This window comes from Leptonotus elevatus, chromosome 1, assembly GCF_054856555.1.
Source record: "Leptonotus elevatus isolate MCC_2025b chromosome 1, RoL_Lele_1.0, whole genome shotgun sequence".
Lineage (NCBI taxonomy): Eukaryota > Metazoa > Chordata > Actinopteri > Syngnathiformes > Syngnathidae > Leptonotus > Leptonotus elevatus.
Window position 1 is genome coordinate 44,222,628 of NC_141239.1, and position 16,718 is coordinate 44,239,345.

The 16,718-nt window shown below is 40.7% G+C and overlaps 1 protein-coding gene across 1 annotated transcript in view; it reads left to right on the forward strand.

Annotated features, from left to right (window-relative positions):
• prkcsh (PRKCSH beta subunit of glucosidase II) overlaps window positions 1-16,718 on the forward strand; it is a 51,755-nt gene that overhangs the window by 27,577 nt on the left and 7,460 nt on the right. The gene's annotated exons all lie outside the window — the stretch shown is intronic.

Consider the following 16,718-nt stretch of genomic DNA (forward strand, 5'->3'; position numbering starts at 1 on the left):
TACCTCTTCACACAAACACACACATGCACGCACACATAGAATTGAGTGAATAGGACTCCACCTGCACTGGCGGAACAGATGGGTGCAGCACTTGTCCCTTCTTCCTTCCCCTCCCCTCCCTTGCATCCTCCATTTCAATCTCACTCCTCAGGCTTTGCAAATACACTTTTCGACAGAAAGGAAAACGCATGGCAAGGCCGCGGAAAATGTGTCCATGTGTGAACGCTGACTGAAAACAAAGCATGGAGAAGTTGCGATGCGCGAGGCAGATGGCGAGCTATCGGGGGGTCAGGTGCAGACGTGGGAGTTACAAATTAGAACCCCCGTCACATCTCCTGCTAAATGTGTTCAAAATCCAAAACGTTGGATGGAGACGGCTCTTGGCCAAATTGTGGCCGGCAGTGATTTTGTGTTTACTTAACGGCGTCCCAGCTTGGCCCTTCCGGGGAGTTCTGGTCGCAGGTCCGCCCACCTCTCAACGCAGTCCAGGCTGAGTGCTCACTGAGACATGCTGTTTGGGCTCATCTATAATGCAGGCCGCTGCCCTGAGACATCATGTGTGACAAATGACCTATTTCTGTGCAGATCCCATAGGCCTCTGACCTGAGGGGGTGAGCTGCTACCAGTGCGTAAATCAGTGTATGTTTGTTTTTTCAGCAACTTCCGCCAAGGAGGTTATGTTGTTTGCGCTGTTTTATGGTATGCTAATTAGCGGTCTTAGTTGTGGATCACTACTGAGTGGCACTTTCCATTTTGGTGTGGATTTTTGTGATAGGACATTTTCCATGATTTAATTGTGAATATTATAGGATTCGTGATGAAATACGTACAGTCGTATGGTTAAGACTGCACTCAACCAATTCACATGAATACATAGAGCAGCAGCACAAGACCTCTATTACATGCAATGAAGTGTACTTCATTCAATTGGACCATTGTGGGGAAACGTCAAATTATTTCAGTAGTTCACTTCAACAAGTGAAACAAATATACAGAATTCTATAGATTCACTTCATACCAGGTGGAAATTAACCATCTCATGAAATTGCATGGAGGATTCCCCCTCCCACTAACATTACAGAGCATTTTTTAAAAAATATATATATATTTTTTTATATATAACAATTTTCTACCTTGGTTCTGAATGGCAAATATGTGCCTTTCATTTGGACATAATCTAAAGTAGGATTGCCCTTCCTTGCTCTAGGTACAGTATATGCCACCTAATTGGTTTATTGATTAGTGACCCGGTCAATTTCTACAAAACCTTGTGGACTGGTGTGACCATTTGTGTACCATTTGCATGCACGCGCACACACACACACGCAGACACTAAAATTAAAGCAAACAAACATAGGTCTCAAACTTAGGTCCTCGAGGGCCGCAATCCTGCATCTTTTTAGTTTTCCCTCCTTCAGCACACCGAAATCAAATAATTAGGATCATTATCAGGTTTCTGCACAGCTTGCTGATGAGCTGATCCTTTGAATTAGGTGTGTTGGAAGAGGGAAACCTATAAAACATACAGGATTGCAGCCCTCGAAGACTGGAGTTTGAGACCTGTGCTTTAGAGGTAGTCGGTCTGCATCGATCTATCTTGAGAGGCAGGCTATTGGTTGAAGTTATCAAATCCAAAGGAGGTGAGAGGACTAGAACTGGTTAAGATAGATAACTCTTATCGTTGACCGTGTTTCAGACACACACATTTGTCCAAGAAAGAATTTTGAGTGCACATCCAGGAATTTTCCCACAAATGAGCATTTCCAGATTAAGAGGTTTGTTTATTGTTTAAATCTATATTTTACTATGCTTCTCAGTAAGTGTACAAGTAAGTTACATTTCTATACTTCAAAATATTGCCAAAAGCATCATTTAAAGTATCTGAAAATAGAGCTGGCCTTTGGACAAAACCTTGTACCTCCTAAATCGTCACTTTTCAGGAGACCACAAAAATTGTATGGTTGTTCAACCATTAACATTGGATCATCAATACTTTAGATTGGTCAATAATTGAAAAATTGGGGTGGCATGGCTCAGTGGTCGTCTCCCATCCGTGAGGTTGTGGGTTTGATCCTCACCCCTGGTCCTTGAGCAAGACACTGACAGCAGACCTGGCAGCAGCCGACCACTGGTGTGTGAATATGTGCGTGAATTGGTCAAATGTGAGACATTGTAAAGTGCCTATATATATATATATATATATATATATATATATATAGTATACTTTTGGTCAGTCCACATGTATGGGTGTATTTTTTTATTTTTATGAATTATTGGTAAATGGACTCCTTTATATATATCTATATATATATATTGCACGTTTGTTTTGACCAATCAACAGTGTTGTCACAGATTACTTGAAAAAGTAATGTGATTACCGATTACTCCTCAAAAAGTAACTTAACTCTTTGACCGCCATAAACGTTATAAGACGTTTAGCATAAACCTAGGGAAGGGCGCCGAGGACGTTAAAAGACGTCCACTGTTTTTTTTGTTTTTTTTTGGAAACGGGTGTAGGAAAGCCTTGGGCAGCTGTGCTGAAAGTATCAAGCAGATCAAGTTAGTATAATGACTCGATTTGGCCCCTAGATGGCAGCGATGACTCTCTTTGCACAAGGTTGGATGGGCCGCCCACCGTGGGCGTCAGTAGAAGACGTGAGGCGGAGCTAGAGTGTTGAGGAGACATGGCTGATGAAGCCACAATGGCTGATGAAGCAACCGGTTGCAAGCAGCTCACGCTTGAGCATTTTTTTCAAAGACGGAAAGCATCGATCAATACTAAAAAGCGCATTGATGTCGACGATGATGATGACTCCGAGCTTGACGCCAAAGTTGGAAGCCTTGACGCGACCGTTATGATCACGTAGTAAGCCTCACCGGCTAAGCGCGGCTAGCGCGGCTAAGGCCGGAAAACGCGCACAATAACCGACCGGGTACTTCTACACAATCGGACATTCGATTGGGCGATGGAGAGTTGGCATCGACCAATGCAGATTGATGATGATGATGATGGTGAATCCCGAGGTTGACGCCACAGTTGGACGCCACAGTTGGACGCGGCCTTTATTCTCACGTCATAAAGCATCACCGGCTAGCGCTGCTAACGCCGCTAACGCTGGAGCTGCACATGCGGACATTTTGTCGGACAATGAAGAGTACCCCGAGTCCAATGCATATTCATCGGAGGAGCGGGTACAGTCTGATCACGGAGAAGACACTGTTTCTGGACTACGATGCCACCATGAATGGAGTGGATAAGAACATCTCTTACAACCCGGTATAGCAACTGAAGGACATGAGGAAGCCAGACGTAACACCACCGTAACGTAACCGTAGCATGATCCTGATATTAGACTTGATGGCAACACACACTGCAGTATATACTTGCTATTCCCCGGAAAAAACGGCCTGCAAGAAAGTGGAGCTTTTGCACGCGAAGAGGCAATCTGTTGTGCAAATGCGGTTGCGTCTCCTTGCACGCAGGGGAGAAAAAACAAAAAGAAAAACTGTCGTTGAAACATCCACATATTTGTAAATAGCACCACAGTTGCACACATTTGTAAATAGTTTGCCAAATTGTTGTCAAATTGTTACACTGTTGAATGTAGATAAACGTATTTTGCTATCAAAAAACACTTTTTCATTCTTGGTGGTAGTGTTTTATAGAAGTAAAGCACTATTTAGGTGTTTGTGGCATCATTCATGGACAAAAAGAAGTGTAAAATTCACTAGAATGCATGATATAATATCGTTTCACTAAAAGCTTGATTTCTCCGAATTTGAGTCCAAAACAAGCGAAATCGGGTGAAACTAACCATTTTCTATTGTTGATTACTAAAGATCGGAATAAGGTAGAAACAAACTTTCTTTTTCTGATGAAAGATTAAAGTCCAGTCTTTCATTTGGTATGTGTGTTTCCATAGTCCAAACAGAACATTTTCTGTGGACCTTGAAAGATCAGTCAAAATGCTTAAATCGGCTGGCACTGACGGCATCCCTTTTCTGAAAACGTCTGGCAGTCAAAGAGTTAATTGTCAATGTAACTAAATTACTTATCAGTTACTTTTGACCAATTTCCGCCCTTTGCTGTCTCAACATAAAATTGAAATATGAACATGTTTCTTTGTTTCTGTTTCTCTGGTTTTACAATACAGAAATTGGTGTATAACACGTTACACCTGCAGGCTGGTTACAAACTGTAACTATAACATTTACATGTAGGCTGGATGCAACTGTAACTATAAAAAAATATATATATCTCAATTACCAGAGCTGAACTACAGTCATGCAGATAGCCTTTTTTTTTTTTTTGCTCCGGCATACGGAAGCGTAGAGCTGCCAATGTGGAGTAAACATTTTTGGCTGGCGAGTACATATCGCAAATACGTTCAAACATGCTCGCAAATACGTTCAAACATGCTCGCAAATATGTTCAAACATACTCGCAAATATGTTTGATCATACTTGCAAATTTGTTCAAACATACTCGCAAATATGTTCGAGCATACTCGCAAATACGTTCGAACATACTCACAAATACGTTTGAAAGCGCTCGGTGCATGGCTCATGGCAAAATAACCGATTCTCAGCAATGTACACATCATGCTAAAATAACCCATTGACAGGCAACCTACTGTAATCACGGTAAAATAGCCCTTCACGCCAGGCCAAGAATATATCGCTTTTCACGGCAAAATAACGCTAGCAGTAGCGCTCAGCACTGTATGTCTACCGGTATATGTTTTTACAATGCTCAGGATTCCTGAACGTCTCTTTGACAGATAAACAGTGGTCGGCAGGCAAATTTGAGGAAATGGAGAGCGGAATGGAGGTGTCATGGTTGTGCTCTCAGACCTTTTTTTTTACAGTGCCTGGGTGATGGTAGGTGTTTCCTCCAGCGCCACACGGTACCTGTACGTTGCAATCAAGGACTTTAAAAGAGTGCCAGATGATTGATTTGCTCATTGCAGTTGTGCCAAGAGATGTTTCTGTCTTCATAGTCTGGTCTTTATTCATAGGTCTTGTACTCGTTATCTTGTCTTCACGCATGTAAGTATTTTGCTCTGCGACACTTTATTTTGTGATTTACGTGTATCTAGTTTTTGTTGGTTGTGCCTGTGTCATTGTAACACCCTTGCTCTTTTTCTACCCTGGTTGTGTTTTCAAGCGCCTGTTCTTCTCCTGTCACAATATTGTGTAATAAAACTTTTGTACTTCATTTTGGTCTACATTTGTGGGATCCAAACCACTGGTAACCACGGAACCTAACGAGGCACTTTATGGCTTCTTGCGACTGCAATACTCGTGAGGAGAGCATTAGCAAATTATGAGATGACAATTTGACAATGTTTTAATAGAATAATTAGATTTTATTTGAAGGTTTTTTTTTCCCAAACTGCACAAGTTTTATAGCATAATTTCTGAACTCTTCCATAACTGCTACTTTACCTTGAAGGGGAAAAAAAGTTTTGTTCTTAAACATTTTTCAAGATTTCGGTGGTGTTCAAGTTGTGATAATGAACGTAGTGTCCAACAACCCCAGTGGGGATAATAACCATCATAAACATTCATTACTTGTAGTGTATGGGGGACAAAAAAATAAACAACGTGATACATTTAGTTTTGAGTCTGCAATATTGTAATCACAACTTCAAGCAAAAATACAATTGCAAAAGAATAGGTATTAAGATAAACCGCTCAAAACACCATGAGAGATAAGATAGTAATTATGTAATGGTGACTCTTAACTCATTTACTTTCATTGACGGATATAGACGTCAAAAATTTATTTGAACTATTTCTATTAGTTGAAATTTTTTTCCCACTTTTGTTAGCAAGAGTATGAAAACCATCCATCCATCCATCCATTTTCTTAACCGCTTTTCCTCACAAGGTTCGCGGGGGTGCTGGAGCCTATCCCAGCTGGCTTTGGGCAGTAGGCAGGGTACACCCTGAACTGGCTGCCAGCCAATCGCAGGGCACACAGAGACAAACAACCACCCACACTCACAATCACATCTATGGACAATTTGGAGTGTTAAATTAACCTGCCATACATGTCTTTGGAATGTGGAAGGAAACCGGAGCACCCGGAGAAAACTTTTCTTTTTTGAAAAAATATTATTTAAAAAAAGAAAAGATTATTAAAAATTAGGTCATCAGGCGTTTACATTTTTTAATTGTAATTAATCACATGACTTCAATAGTTAACTCATGATTAATCACAAATTTTATATCTGTTCTAACTGTACAATAAATACATATAATTTTTCTAGGTTTTCATACTCTTGTTAACAAAAGTGGAAAAAATGTTAAACTAATAGAAATAGTTCAAAATATTTTTTGTCTAAAGCTGTCAATGGTAGTGAATGAGTAGGGCTGCACGATATTGGAAAAACATGCGATATAGTTATACTATAGCTATCTATCATTGCCGTATTTAACCACCCGTTCCAGCCTGCCTGCACACGCTTCTTCACTTATTTTCCACACTCTCCATTGCTCTGCACTGTTGACCCTAAATACTTCAACTCCTCCACCTTCTTGGTCTCTTCTCCATGTAACCTCACTCTTCCACTTAGGTCCCTCCCATTCACACACAGATACTCCGTCTTGCTACTGCTAACCTTCATTCCCCTCCTTTCCAGGGCAAACCTCCACGCCTCTAGCTTCTCCTCCACCTGTTCCCTGCTCTCACTTCGGCTCACAATGTCATCTGCAAACATCATAGTCCATGGAGATTCCTGTCTAACCTCATCTGTCATCCTGTCCATTACCATAACGAACAAGAAGGGGCTCAGAGCTGATCCCTGATGTAGTCCTACTTCCACTTTGATCTCCTCCATCACACCTACAGCACACCTCACCACTATCTTACAGTCCTCATACATGTCTTGCACCACTTCAAAATACTTCTCTGCTACTCCAGACTTCCTCATACAAAACCACAGTTCCTCTCTGGGCACCCTGTCGTAAGCTTTCTCCAGATCTACAAAGACACAATGCAGCTCCTTCTGACCTTCTCTGTACATCTCTATCAACATCCTCAAAGCAAATACTGCATCTGTGGTACCATACTGCTGCTCACAAATGTTCATCTCTGCCCTCAGTCTAGCATCAACTACTCTTTCCCATAGCTTCATTGCGTGGCTCATTAGCTTTATTCCTCTGTAGTTGCCACAACTCTCCACGTCTCCCTTGTTCTTAAAAATGGGCACTAGCACACTTCTCCTTCATTCCTCGGGCATCTTCACACCATGTAAGATCCTGTTGAACAACCCAGTCAGAAATTCTACTGCTACCTCTCCTAGACACTTCCATACCTTTACAGGTATATCATCAGGACCAAGTGCCTTTCCACACTTCATCCTCTTCAATGCCCTTCTCACTTCATCCTTACTAATCTTTTCTACTTCCTGGTCCACAACAGTCACCTCTTCTACTCATCGTTCTCTCTCATTTTCCTCATTCATCAACTCTTCAAAGTACTCTTCCCATCACACTACTGGCATCTGTCAACACACTTCCATCCCTATCCTTTATTACCCTAACCTCCTTCCCATCTCTGTCTCTTTGCCTTGCCAACTTGTATAGCTCAGCCTCCTTACCGTCCAACCTAGGATCTAAGTCATCGTAAGCCCCTTGTTTGGCCTTTGCCACTTCTACTTTTACCCTTTGCTGCATTTCCCTGCACTCCTGTCTACTTTCCTTAGTCTTCTCAGTGTCCTACTTCTTCTTAGCTCTGGATCCAATTCTGCACCTCCTCATTCCACCACCAAGTCTCCTTATCTCCTTTCCTTCCAGATGACACACCAAGGACTATCCTACCTGTCTTTGATGTAGATGTCCAGTTACCTGGAAGCACTTCCTGACCATCCAGAGCCTGTCTCAACTCCTTCCTGAAAGTCATACAACACTCTTCCTTTTTCAGCTTCCACCATTCCGTCCTCTGCTCTGCCTTTGCCGTCTTTGTTTTCCTCAACACCAGAGTCATCCTAAACACTACCATCCTATGCTGTCTGGCTACACTCTCACCTACCGCTACTTTGGAGTCGCTGATCTCCTTCAGATTACACCGTCTACACAAGATGTAGTCTACCTGTGTACTCCTACCTCCACTCTTGTAGGTCACTCTATGTTCCTGCCTCTTCTGGAAGAAAGAATTCACGACAGCCATTTCCATTCTTTTTGCGAAATCAACCACCATTTGTCCTTCTGCGTTCCTCTCCTGTTTACCAAACTTGCCCATCACCTCTTCATCCCCTCTGTTTCCTGCACCAACGTGTCCATTGAAGTCTGCACCAATGACAATTCTCTCACGTGCTGTGATAACAAGTGTTTTCTCAAATTGGATGTGGAGTTTTTAGCGGTCGACAGTGTTTTTGAGCCAGCACAAAGTTTGCAACGCATTGAAATCTTTTTGTCATCTTTACTGGACAAAAATGCGAAGTAATGGCAAACGCACCTGCCTGCTTCTTCCATTGTTTACGTCGTAGTGTCTGTTTTTTTAATTTTATTTTATTTTTATATTGAGAGTAGTGTCTATTGTCGTAGTGTCTATTGTTTTGGCCAGACTCCAAGCGCTCACACATGTTGGTGCACGTGAGCCGGCGTCTTCCGCTAACAAACCATGACATGCGATGTGACGTCACTCCCAAAAGCAAGAGAAGCATTTTCTCCTCAAAATTCTCTTCAAAATGGACAACAGAATTCTGCATTCTGCATACATTAGGAGGTAAAAAAAATAGTAACGTACAGCCACTTAGGAAAGTAACAGGTTTGGAAGAATGAACAGGTTAGATTGCTCGTTCAGATTACAATAACGCGTTACTTAGTGACAACACTACCAATGAAGGCAATGGATGAAAATGTTGTCTTCCGTCTCGTCTTGGGGGGCGAGCATCTTTTCCAGATAAAAATGCACAAAGCGCCTCTTGCTGTTCAAATTCAACAAGGAAACGGTGAGTAATTCTGCGAGAACAGAATTCATTGCAGCGCCCATTCGTCTGTTAGGTTTGTTTGTTTCCCCCCCGCCATCGGCGCTTATTGGTTTCGTCCTGCCCTAAACAACGCATGATTGGTCCGACCTAAAAAAGGTTGGCTGCAAATGTATCAGCTCGAGGCGATAAAATATGTTTTCTCCGGAATTTGTGAACTCACAAATACCGCGAGAATTCAGCTTGCTGGCAAGGTTAGGTTCCGATTGAGTTGACATTTTTTTCTCCAATTTTCAATTTTCCTTTGTTCTTTTTTGTTAACATTGTAAGAATTATCTTTTTCCCCTGATTTTTTTTCATTGTTAACTCTTTGACTGCCAAGCATTTTCAGAAAAGAGGATGTGTGGGTGCCAGCTGATTTAAGCATTTTGACTGATCTTTCAAGGTTTGTGTTTGGACTATGGAAACACAGATACTACCAAATGAAAGATTGAACTCGCATCTTTCATCAGAAAGAAAAAGTTTGTTTCTACCTTATTCCGTTCTTCAGTAATCAACAATAGAAAATAGGTTAGTGTCACCCAAATGCTCTGTTTTGGACCAAAATACGGAGAAATCAAGCTTTTAGTGAAACGATATTATTTCATGCACTCTAGTGAATTTAACACCTTTTTTTTCCATGAATGATACCACAAACATCTAAACAGTGCTTTACTTCTATAAAACACTACCAACAACAATGAAAAAGTGTTTTTTGATAGCAAAATACGTTTATTTACATTCAACAGTGTAACAATTTGACACAACAATTTGGCAAACTATTTACAAATGTGTGCAACTGTGGTACTATTTACAATTATGTGGATGTTTCAACTACAGTTTTTCTTTTTGTGTAACACTTTTTGCACCACAGATTAGTTTCACTGCGATTGCCCCTTCGCGTGCACTTTCTTGCCGGCCTTTTTTTCCTGGGAGTAGCAGGTATATACTGCAGTGTGTGTTTGGCCATGTTGTCATCAAGTCTACTCTCAGGATCATGATACGGTTACGTTACGGTGGTGTTACGTTTGGCTTCCTCATGTCCTTCAGTTCCTATACCGGGTGGTAGATGTTCTGATCCATCTTATCCACTCCATTCATGGTGGCATCGTAGTCCAGAACCAGTGTCTTCTCCGTGATCAGACTGTACCCGCACCTCCGATGAATATGCATTGGACTCGGGGTACTCTTCATCGTCCAATTGAACGTCCGCCTGTGCAGAAGTGCTCGTTTTCCGCCGTTAGCATCGCTAGCCGGTGAGGCTTTACGACGCGATCGAAGCCGCCGCGTCAACGCTTCCAACTTCGGCGTCAACGCTTCCAACTTCGGCGTCAACCTCGGAGTTACCATCATCATCATCAATGTGCTCTTTAGCATTGGTCGATGCTTTTCGTCTTTGAAAAAAATTCTCAAGCGTGAGCTGCTTGCAACCGGTCGCCATTTTCGCTTCCTCAGCCATTCTCCCCTCAACACTCTAGCTCTGCCTCACGTCTTCTACTGACGCCTACCCGATCTTGTCCAAAGAGAGTCATCGCTGCCATCTAGTGCCCAAAAATAGTCATTATACTAACTCGACCTGCTTGATACTTTCAGCACAGCTTGCCAAGGCTTTCCTCCACCCGTTTTAAAAACAAAAAAACATAGTGAACGTCTTTGGCGGCGCTCATTTGGATTTTACTAAACGTTATTAAACGTTTTTGGTGGTCAAAGAGTTCATATTAAAAACATGTATTTTTATTTTTATTTTTTTCACTTTTATTAACTTTGTGAAAATTTATGTTTTCCCCAATTTTTTATTTCATTATTTTCTTTATATAAAATAGCATATTTGTGCTCCCATTATTCCATTGTAATTTGTTTTCTCTCGTAAACATTGTAAGAATTTTTCCGGTTGTTTCTTATAGAGGGCCCGAGCAGTGACTGCTGTGAGGTCCCTATTGTTTCTGTAGAAATTATTTTCCTTGGTTTTACTATGCTTGCCATTTTTACTTTTTTCACCATTTCAAGATTCGGTTTTTTTTCAGCCACTAAATAATCCTAGAGGGTTTTAATGAGTTTGGTGCTTATTTAAATTAAGATTGTCTGGCACAAATGAGTATTTCCATGAAACTTTGTAAAAGGCAGGGGGATGTAGGCTAATGAGAAACTCTTTATTTTTGTAGAGACTTTCCCACAATGACACAATTGATTGTCATTCTACTTGTGTGTTGTGTTGTTGTGAGCTGAACCTGCGAGGGCTTCTCAGCTCTCCCGACGTGACCTTGACGAGTCCTCAGATGTCTGGCTGTGAGCAACGATGGCGCAAAGGCAGCAAGCTGTTTACATCGCTGGCCGCCCGCCCGGTATGGATCTTTGTGTGCATGCAGACGCGCATTTGTCGATGTATGGCGCAGGAAACGCAAAGACGCTCGTTTCCTCCCACTCTGCATGATTGTTATTCCGTCGCCCGCCTGCCCGGTCGTTGTTTCCCGGCTTTACGTCGCCGTCCTTCCCAGTTGCTTCCCAACACAGGCCCCGGCCTAGTGGTTTACATAATTGCCTTACATAAGTAGCAAGCTCTGAGCTCTGGCGATATTAGCGGCTATGAATATTGCATGAGGAAAGCACTCGTTAATAAGAGGATGGAGATGGAGCCCCGCTGTCAGTCTGTCTTAACCCCGCCCCCACAGTCCTGTTAAGCAGTGACTCAACTCAGCCTGCATGCGTTGGAGCCTTTGAGTCACTTTGTCAGCAAGAGAGCGAGTGCGCATGTGAGTGTCTGTGTGCGCGTGCACGCCAGAGGAGAGAAGACAGGCTTCTGTCATTAGGTGCTTGTGTTTTTTCCGTCTTTGTTGGCGGCATAAAAGTGGCCCTTATCGCACAAAAGGCACCCAAGTCGGTGGACTGACTGCGGGCCCACTTACAGTTCACACTTAACGTGAATAAATGGGCCTAATTGTGGCCCCTCATTAGAGGGCTGGTTAGCAACCTGGCAGCTGAATCCTTCACGTGGCTAAAGAGGGCATTTCAAGCACCCATTGGACGCTCCTGACTCGCAGGATCAAGCAGTGTTTTTTTTTTTGCCTGCGTAAAAGCTTTATTGTTATTCGAGCGGGTTATTGTCTTATTGTTTGACGCCTCCTTTTGCTACATGTGATTGGGAGTTTGTTGTTGGCTTGGATTACCGAGGAATACTTAGGGATAGATGCTGAGTTTAACCCAAAAAATATTCCCATACTCACCCAGCATCAGAACATATAGCCGCATATTCATTCTGTCATCAATACGGAACATATCACAATATTACAAGATTGAAGTTGTATTTGTTTAATTAAAAAAGTCGTTTTGTGTCGTTTTAGAAGAATAAAGTTGTGTATTTTTTAGATTAATGTTTTTTTAAGTGCCAATTTTTTATTTAATTTTTTAAAGTCCTAGTATTGCAATGAAATTGTCTAACAATTTTTTTTAATTCAAAAATTGTGTATTTTCAAGGTGAAAACTATGAGAGTAAGTCAGATATTTTTTGGAATATTGTGTACACTTTTTAGTAAAAAAAATGTTTTTAAATAAAATAATAATGCAAAATCAAAAGGTTGTATATTTTCAAAGTTAAAATCATGATATGAGAATAAAATCATATCTATTTTTAGAACTACGTTTTTATATTTTTGAATAAAAAAGTGTTTTAATAAATACTACAAGATAAAGATTAAAGTCATTATGAAAATAGTCATATTTCTCCTTTCAGAACGTTAAGACAATTAATATACTCACATGCATATATTATTTATCTTCTGTGAAGAACAAATAACATTATTGCAGATTACTGAGTCACTTCAAGTAGTTAAGGGAAACTCTTTGTTTGTCTGCCCACCGTGTTACTACACCAGAAGGAGCCACAATTAATTCAAATGTTTAGATCTTTACATTCTATTTTATTTGTTGACTATATATTATTTTGTCTTCAGTGCAATATAGAGTGCCATTTTCCTTAATAAAAACACGTTAAATTGTTGTTTCAGTTTTGGGGGGGGGGGGGTGTTTTCAGTAACAAAGGTGGTCACGAAACAAATGAAACTTGCAGGTTGAGGCACCACTGCACTTAAACAAAATTAAATAAACAGTGTGCCTACAAAGGCTTTACAAAGGTTCATTGACTAAAATGTTAAATGTATTGAACTGTGACATGATGAACTGAATTATACTGTACTGAAGCATGGGTTCTACGGTGTAGCACACTTTGACAAGTGTGTAGCAGCATTGGGCCACAATGCTCGGCTGATTTTCCCTTCAGTGTCTGCATTTTCCGAATGTGGATGTGACTCTATGACAGTGCGTGTGGGGGATGGTCTCTGCAAGTCCCTCTTGGCACTCTGTGGGCAGCAAAAGCAGCAATGTGGCAACATTAAAGGTCCAAGCGCAAATGTGGGACGTTGTATTGACGACGGCACATTTATGCGTGCATTTGGTAAATGCTCTTGAATGCGCGGGCTCTCTCGGGGGCTCACCTTGCACTTTTCCCCTCCCAAATCTTCCTTTTCCTCTGCCGTTGTCTCTGGGCTATTATTAGAATCGACAGGCTGGTGGGAGAAAGTCTCTGAATTAGACGCTCCTGTCATCTTTTTATTTATGGATTAAACCCCCCAACACACACACACGTACACAATTCTTCACATTCTTTGTTTGCATGCAGAGCAGGGTTCGGGATTGCTTTAATCAAGCTCTTGGATGAAAGGAAAGTCCCGATGACGCACATAATTGTGGAATGATGCTGCTCCAGCATGCACGTGAATGGCTCGGAGCTGGAGTGAATGAACTAGGACTGACCCCCACTTCTTCAGACTTACTACACAGCTTTTTAAATATAAAGCTGGCGTTTATAAATCTTTCATTGGCTCCTGTCTGATTGGGTATCTGGGGAGAGACCTTAAATGTACACAGCTTCTTAGACATTCTCTTTGTTTTTCCTCTCTCCTTCCGCCATTCCTGAAGTGACAAGACGCAAAAAGGCAGCTCCCATTTAGCCGTGCCTGTTTTTGGCTCGGCAAACTGTGCAAATACTTTTTGATGGCGTCAATAATGCAGAAATACCCGAAAGGTTGTCATGTACTGTCAATTTTGTTCCACATTTAGTCGACGAGACAAGCTGTGCAAATGCAAAGTGAGCCACACTTTAGTCATTGCACTCCTCCACGTTTATTCCACATACATAAGATTTTAATTTAATTATATTATGACTTAATCTGCCAAGATTTTTTTTTTCTGCAGAGGTGGGGAACTCAAGTCACATGACCTGACTGGAGTCAGACTAGAGTCACAAATTTTAGGACTTACTTGGTTGAAGCTCTTAACTTGGTTTTCATGAGACTCCACTTGACTTTGACCTGAATAGGGCTCCATTTTAATTATATTCTAATCTATGAATGAGATTTATAAAAAAAAAAAGGACATTATTTCAAATTGACAGTGTATAAAATGCACAAACATAAATTATTAAGATTCATTTACTGGTTTTGTCCGTAACGTCAGAAAATCGGCAAAAATGTTGATCTTTTTTTTTCTTTCAAAGTAAAAGCTGATGTTTGCATATGTTTTGTTTTGATTGGATGCAAAAATAAGTACACTGCCCTCCCTCCATAATTATTGGCACCCCTGATTAAGTTGTTTTTAGCTTGAAATAATAATATAATAAAATAAAAATCCAACCTTTAATTTAAGTGCATTTATTCAGTGGGGGGAAAAAAATCACATTAATCAAATCATTTGTGCCACAAGTTTTAGCACCCCTGATGTTAATACTTAGTCCATCCCCCTTATGCCACCAAAACAGCACCTTATCTTCGACCATTCGTCTTTGCACAGTCTTTCTTAATCATCCATCTAGCGACCTGGGTCCTCTCCTTTGCACTTTCCGCTTCTTTCTTTTTTTTTCTTGTGTGCCGCAAACCTGGTAACCCCAGCCAGTATGCTATGAGACGAATGCTGAGGCCACCTCATTAAGCGAGTAGCCTGAGGGAGTGCCAACGATAATTACATTTGGATTCAAGGATGATGTTTTTGATCAAATCAGGAAAAAGACAATGGCAACATGCAAGGTTGTGCGACTCAAAGACAAGATACACGACTGCGATGTCTATCTTCATCTGTCACTATGAAACCCACAGATGCAAGTAAAATAGTAGCAAGGTTAGCTTCACAGCTCATGGTTCAACTAAATTAACTAAACTAAACTTTGTCAGCTATGCATTTTTTAAAGTCATAGACAATATAGAGAACGAAAACTACAAACTATTACTATTTTAACAAGAACGAGACAGAATATTATTATATTTCCATTATCTATCTACATGTGTTGTTCCACCATTTTTATTCAAATATCTGTTGCTTAAAATACTGTAAAATCTCAAGTATTGGTATATATGTAATTATGTGTACTGTACATGTATTCTTCTTCTTATTATTATTATTTTGAAAGTAAACGTCAAGTGAAAGTCGCAAGAAACAGCTTGAAGCTTCTTTCTTTTGATATAAAATGTTCACTAATTGCCAAAGTGTTGCAGATTATGGAGTTAAATTTAGTTCAGTGCCACCATACCGTGTTCAGAGCTCAAGTTTGGGCTCAGCCATCACTAAATCTTGAAAAAATTATAAGACGAGTCACTCATCCCAAGGCACCACTGTATTACGACTGTTCTTAAATTATGACTTAAGTCTCACAATTTTAATTTATTTGTGTAATTGGATGAAAAAAACAACAACAACATAATGCAACATTCTTCTTAGGACAACATTACAACTGTTTTTCTCATAATATTCCACCATTGTTGTCCAAAAATAGTTCATTTTTATTATTATTAAGCATTACAAATTGTCATTTTTGTAACATTATTTTTTTAATTGTATTTAATATTGTAACTTTATTCTTGCAATGTTGATATTAAGAGTCTACATGAAATCATTCATTCATACAATAACTTTCATCCTCATTTTTTCCCTCAGTTTTGTTACTGCACTTAATATTCCTCCTCTCATGCTTTCACTCCATGCAGTCCAGCAGACGCCCCACCCCACCCCCACCCCACCCGCCATGTGCCCACATCTACTCCGCCCCTCCTCCTTGTTTCAGTAATAGGAGAATAGAAATCAATAGCGCATTAGTCTAGCCCGGAAACTCTTGTGGAATTAAATATGAATGACTGAGATTGCAGCTCTACCTGCTGCTCACAGAGATGCATGATGGCCCTCGGGGATATGGATGGATCTCTCCTCCTCCTCCTCCTTATAAACAGGCCATTTTGTGCTCTTCTTAGCTTAGCTTGTTTGTTTAGGAATCAAACACCAGACACTTTGTCGGCCGCATCGGCACGATTCGATGATGTCAACATAAGAGTGTACATCATAGAGCTGTGCAAAATCAAGGGCCCCGCCGCCACCCACTACAACTCCATTTGAAAGAGCATCCTGGATATTAGCCAAATGGATTTGGAGCATTTTTTTCCCAATAGGTTCCTATAAAAGTAATTGGTAGGCTTATGGATTTTTTTTTTTTTATGCAAACGACATTACTGGATCTTCATCCATTTTTGTTTGTCACATTTTTTTTTTTAGTAAGTGTAGTGGTAGGGCTGTATTGGACAAGACAAAATGACATTTATAGAATTACAAGAATAAAGTCAAATCATTTAAGATAACCTTTTGCGCCGGGGCGTGCGAGTGTGAGCCGCCCAGTGGGCCACTTTTGGTATATATATATCAAAACAGTGC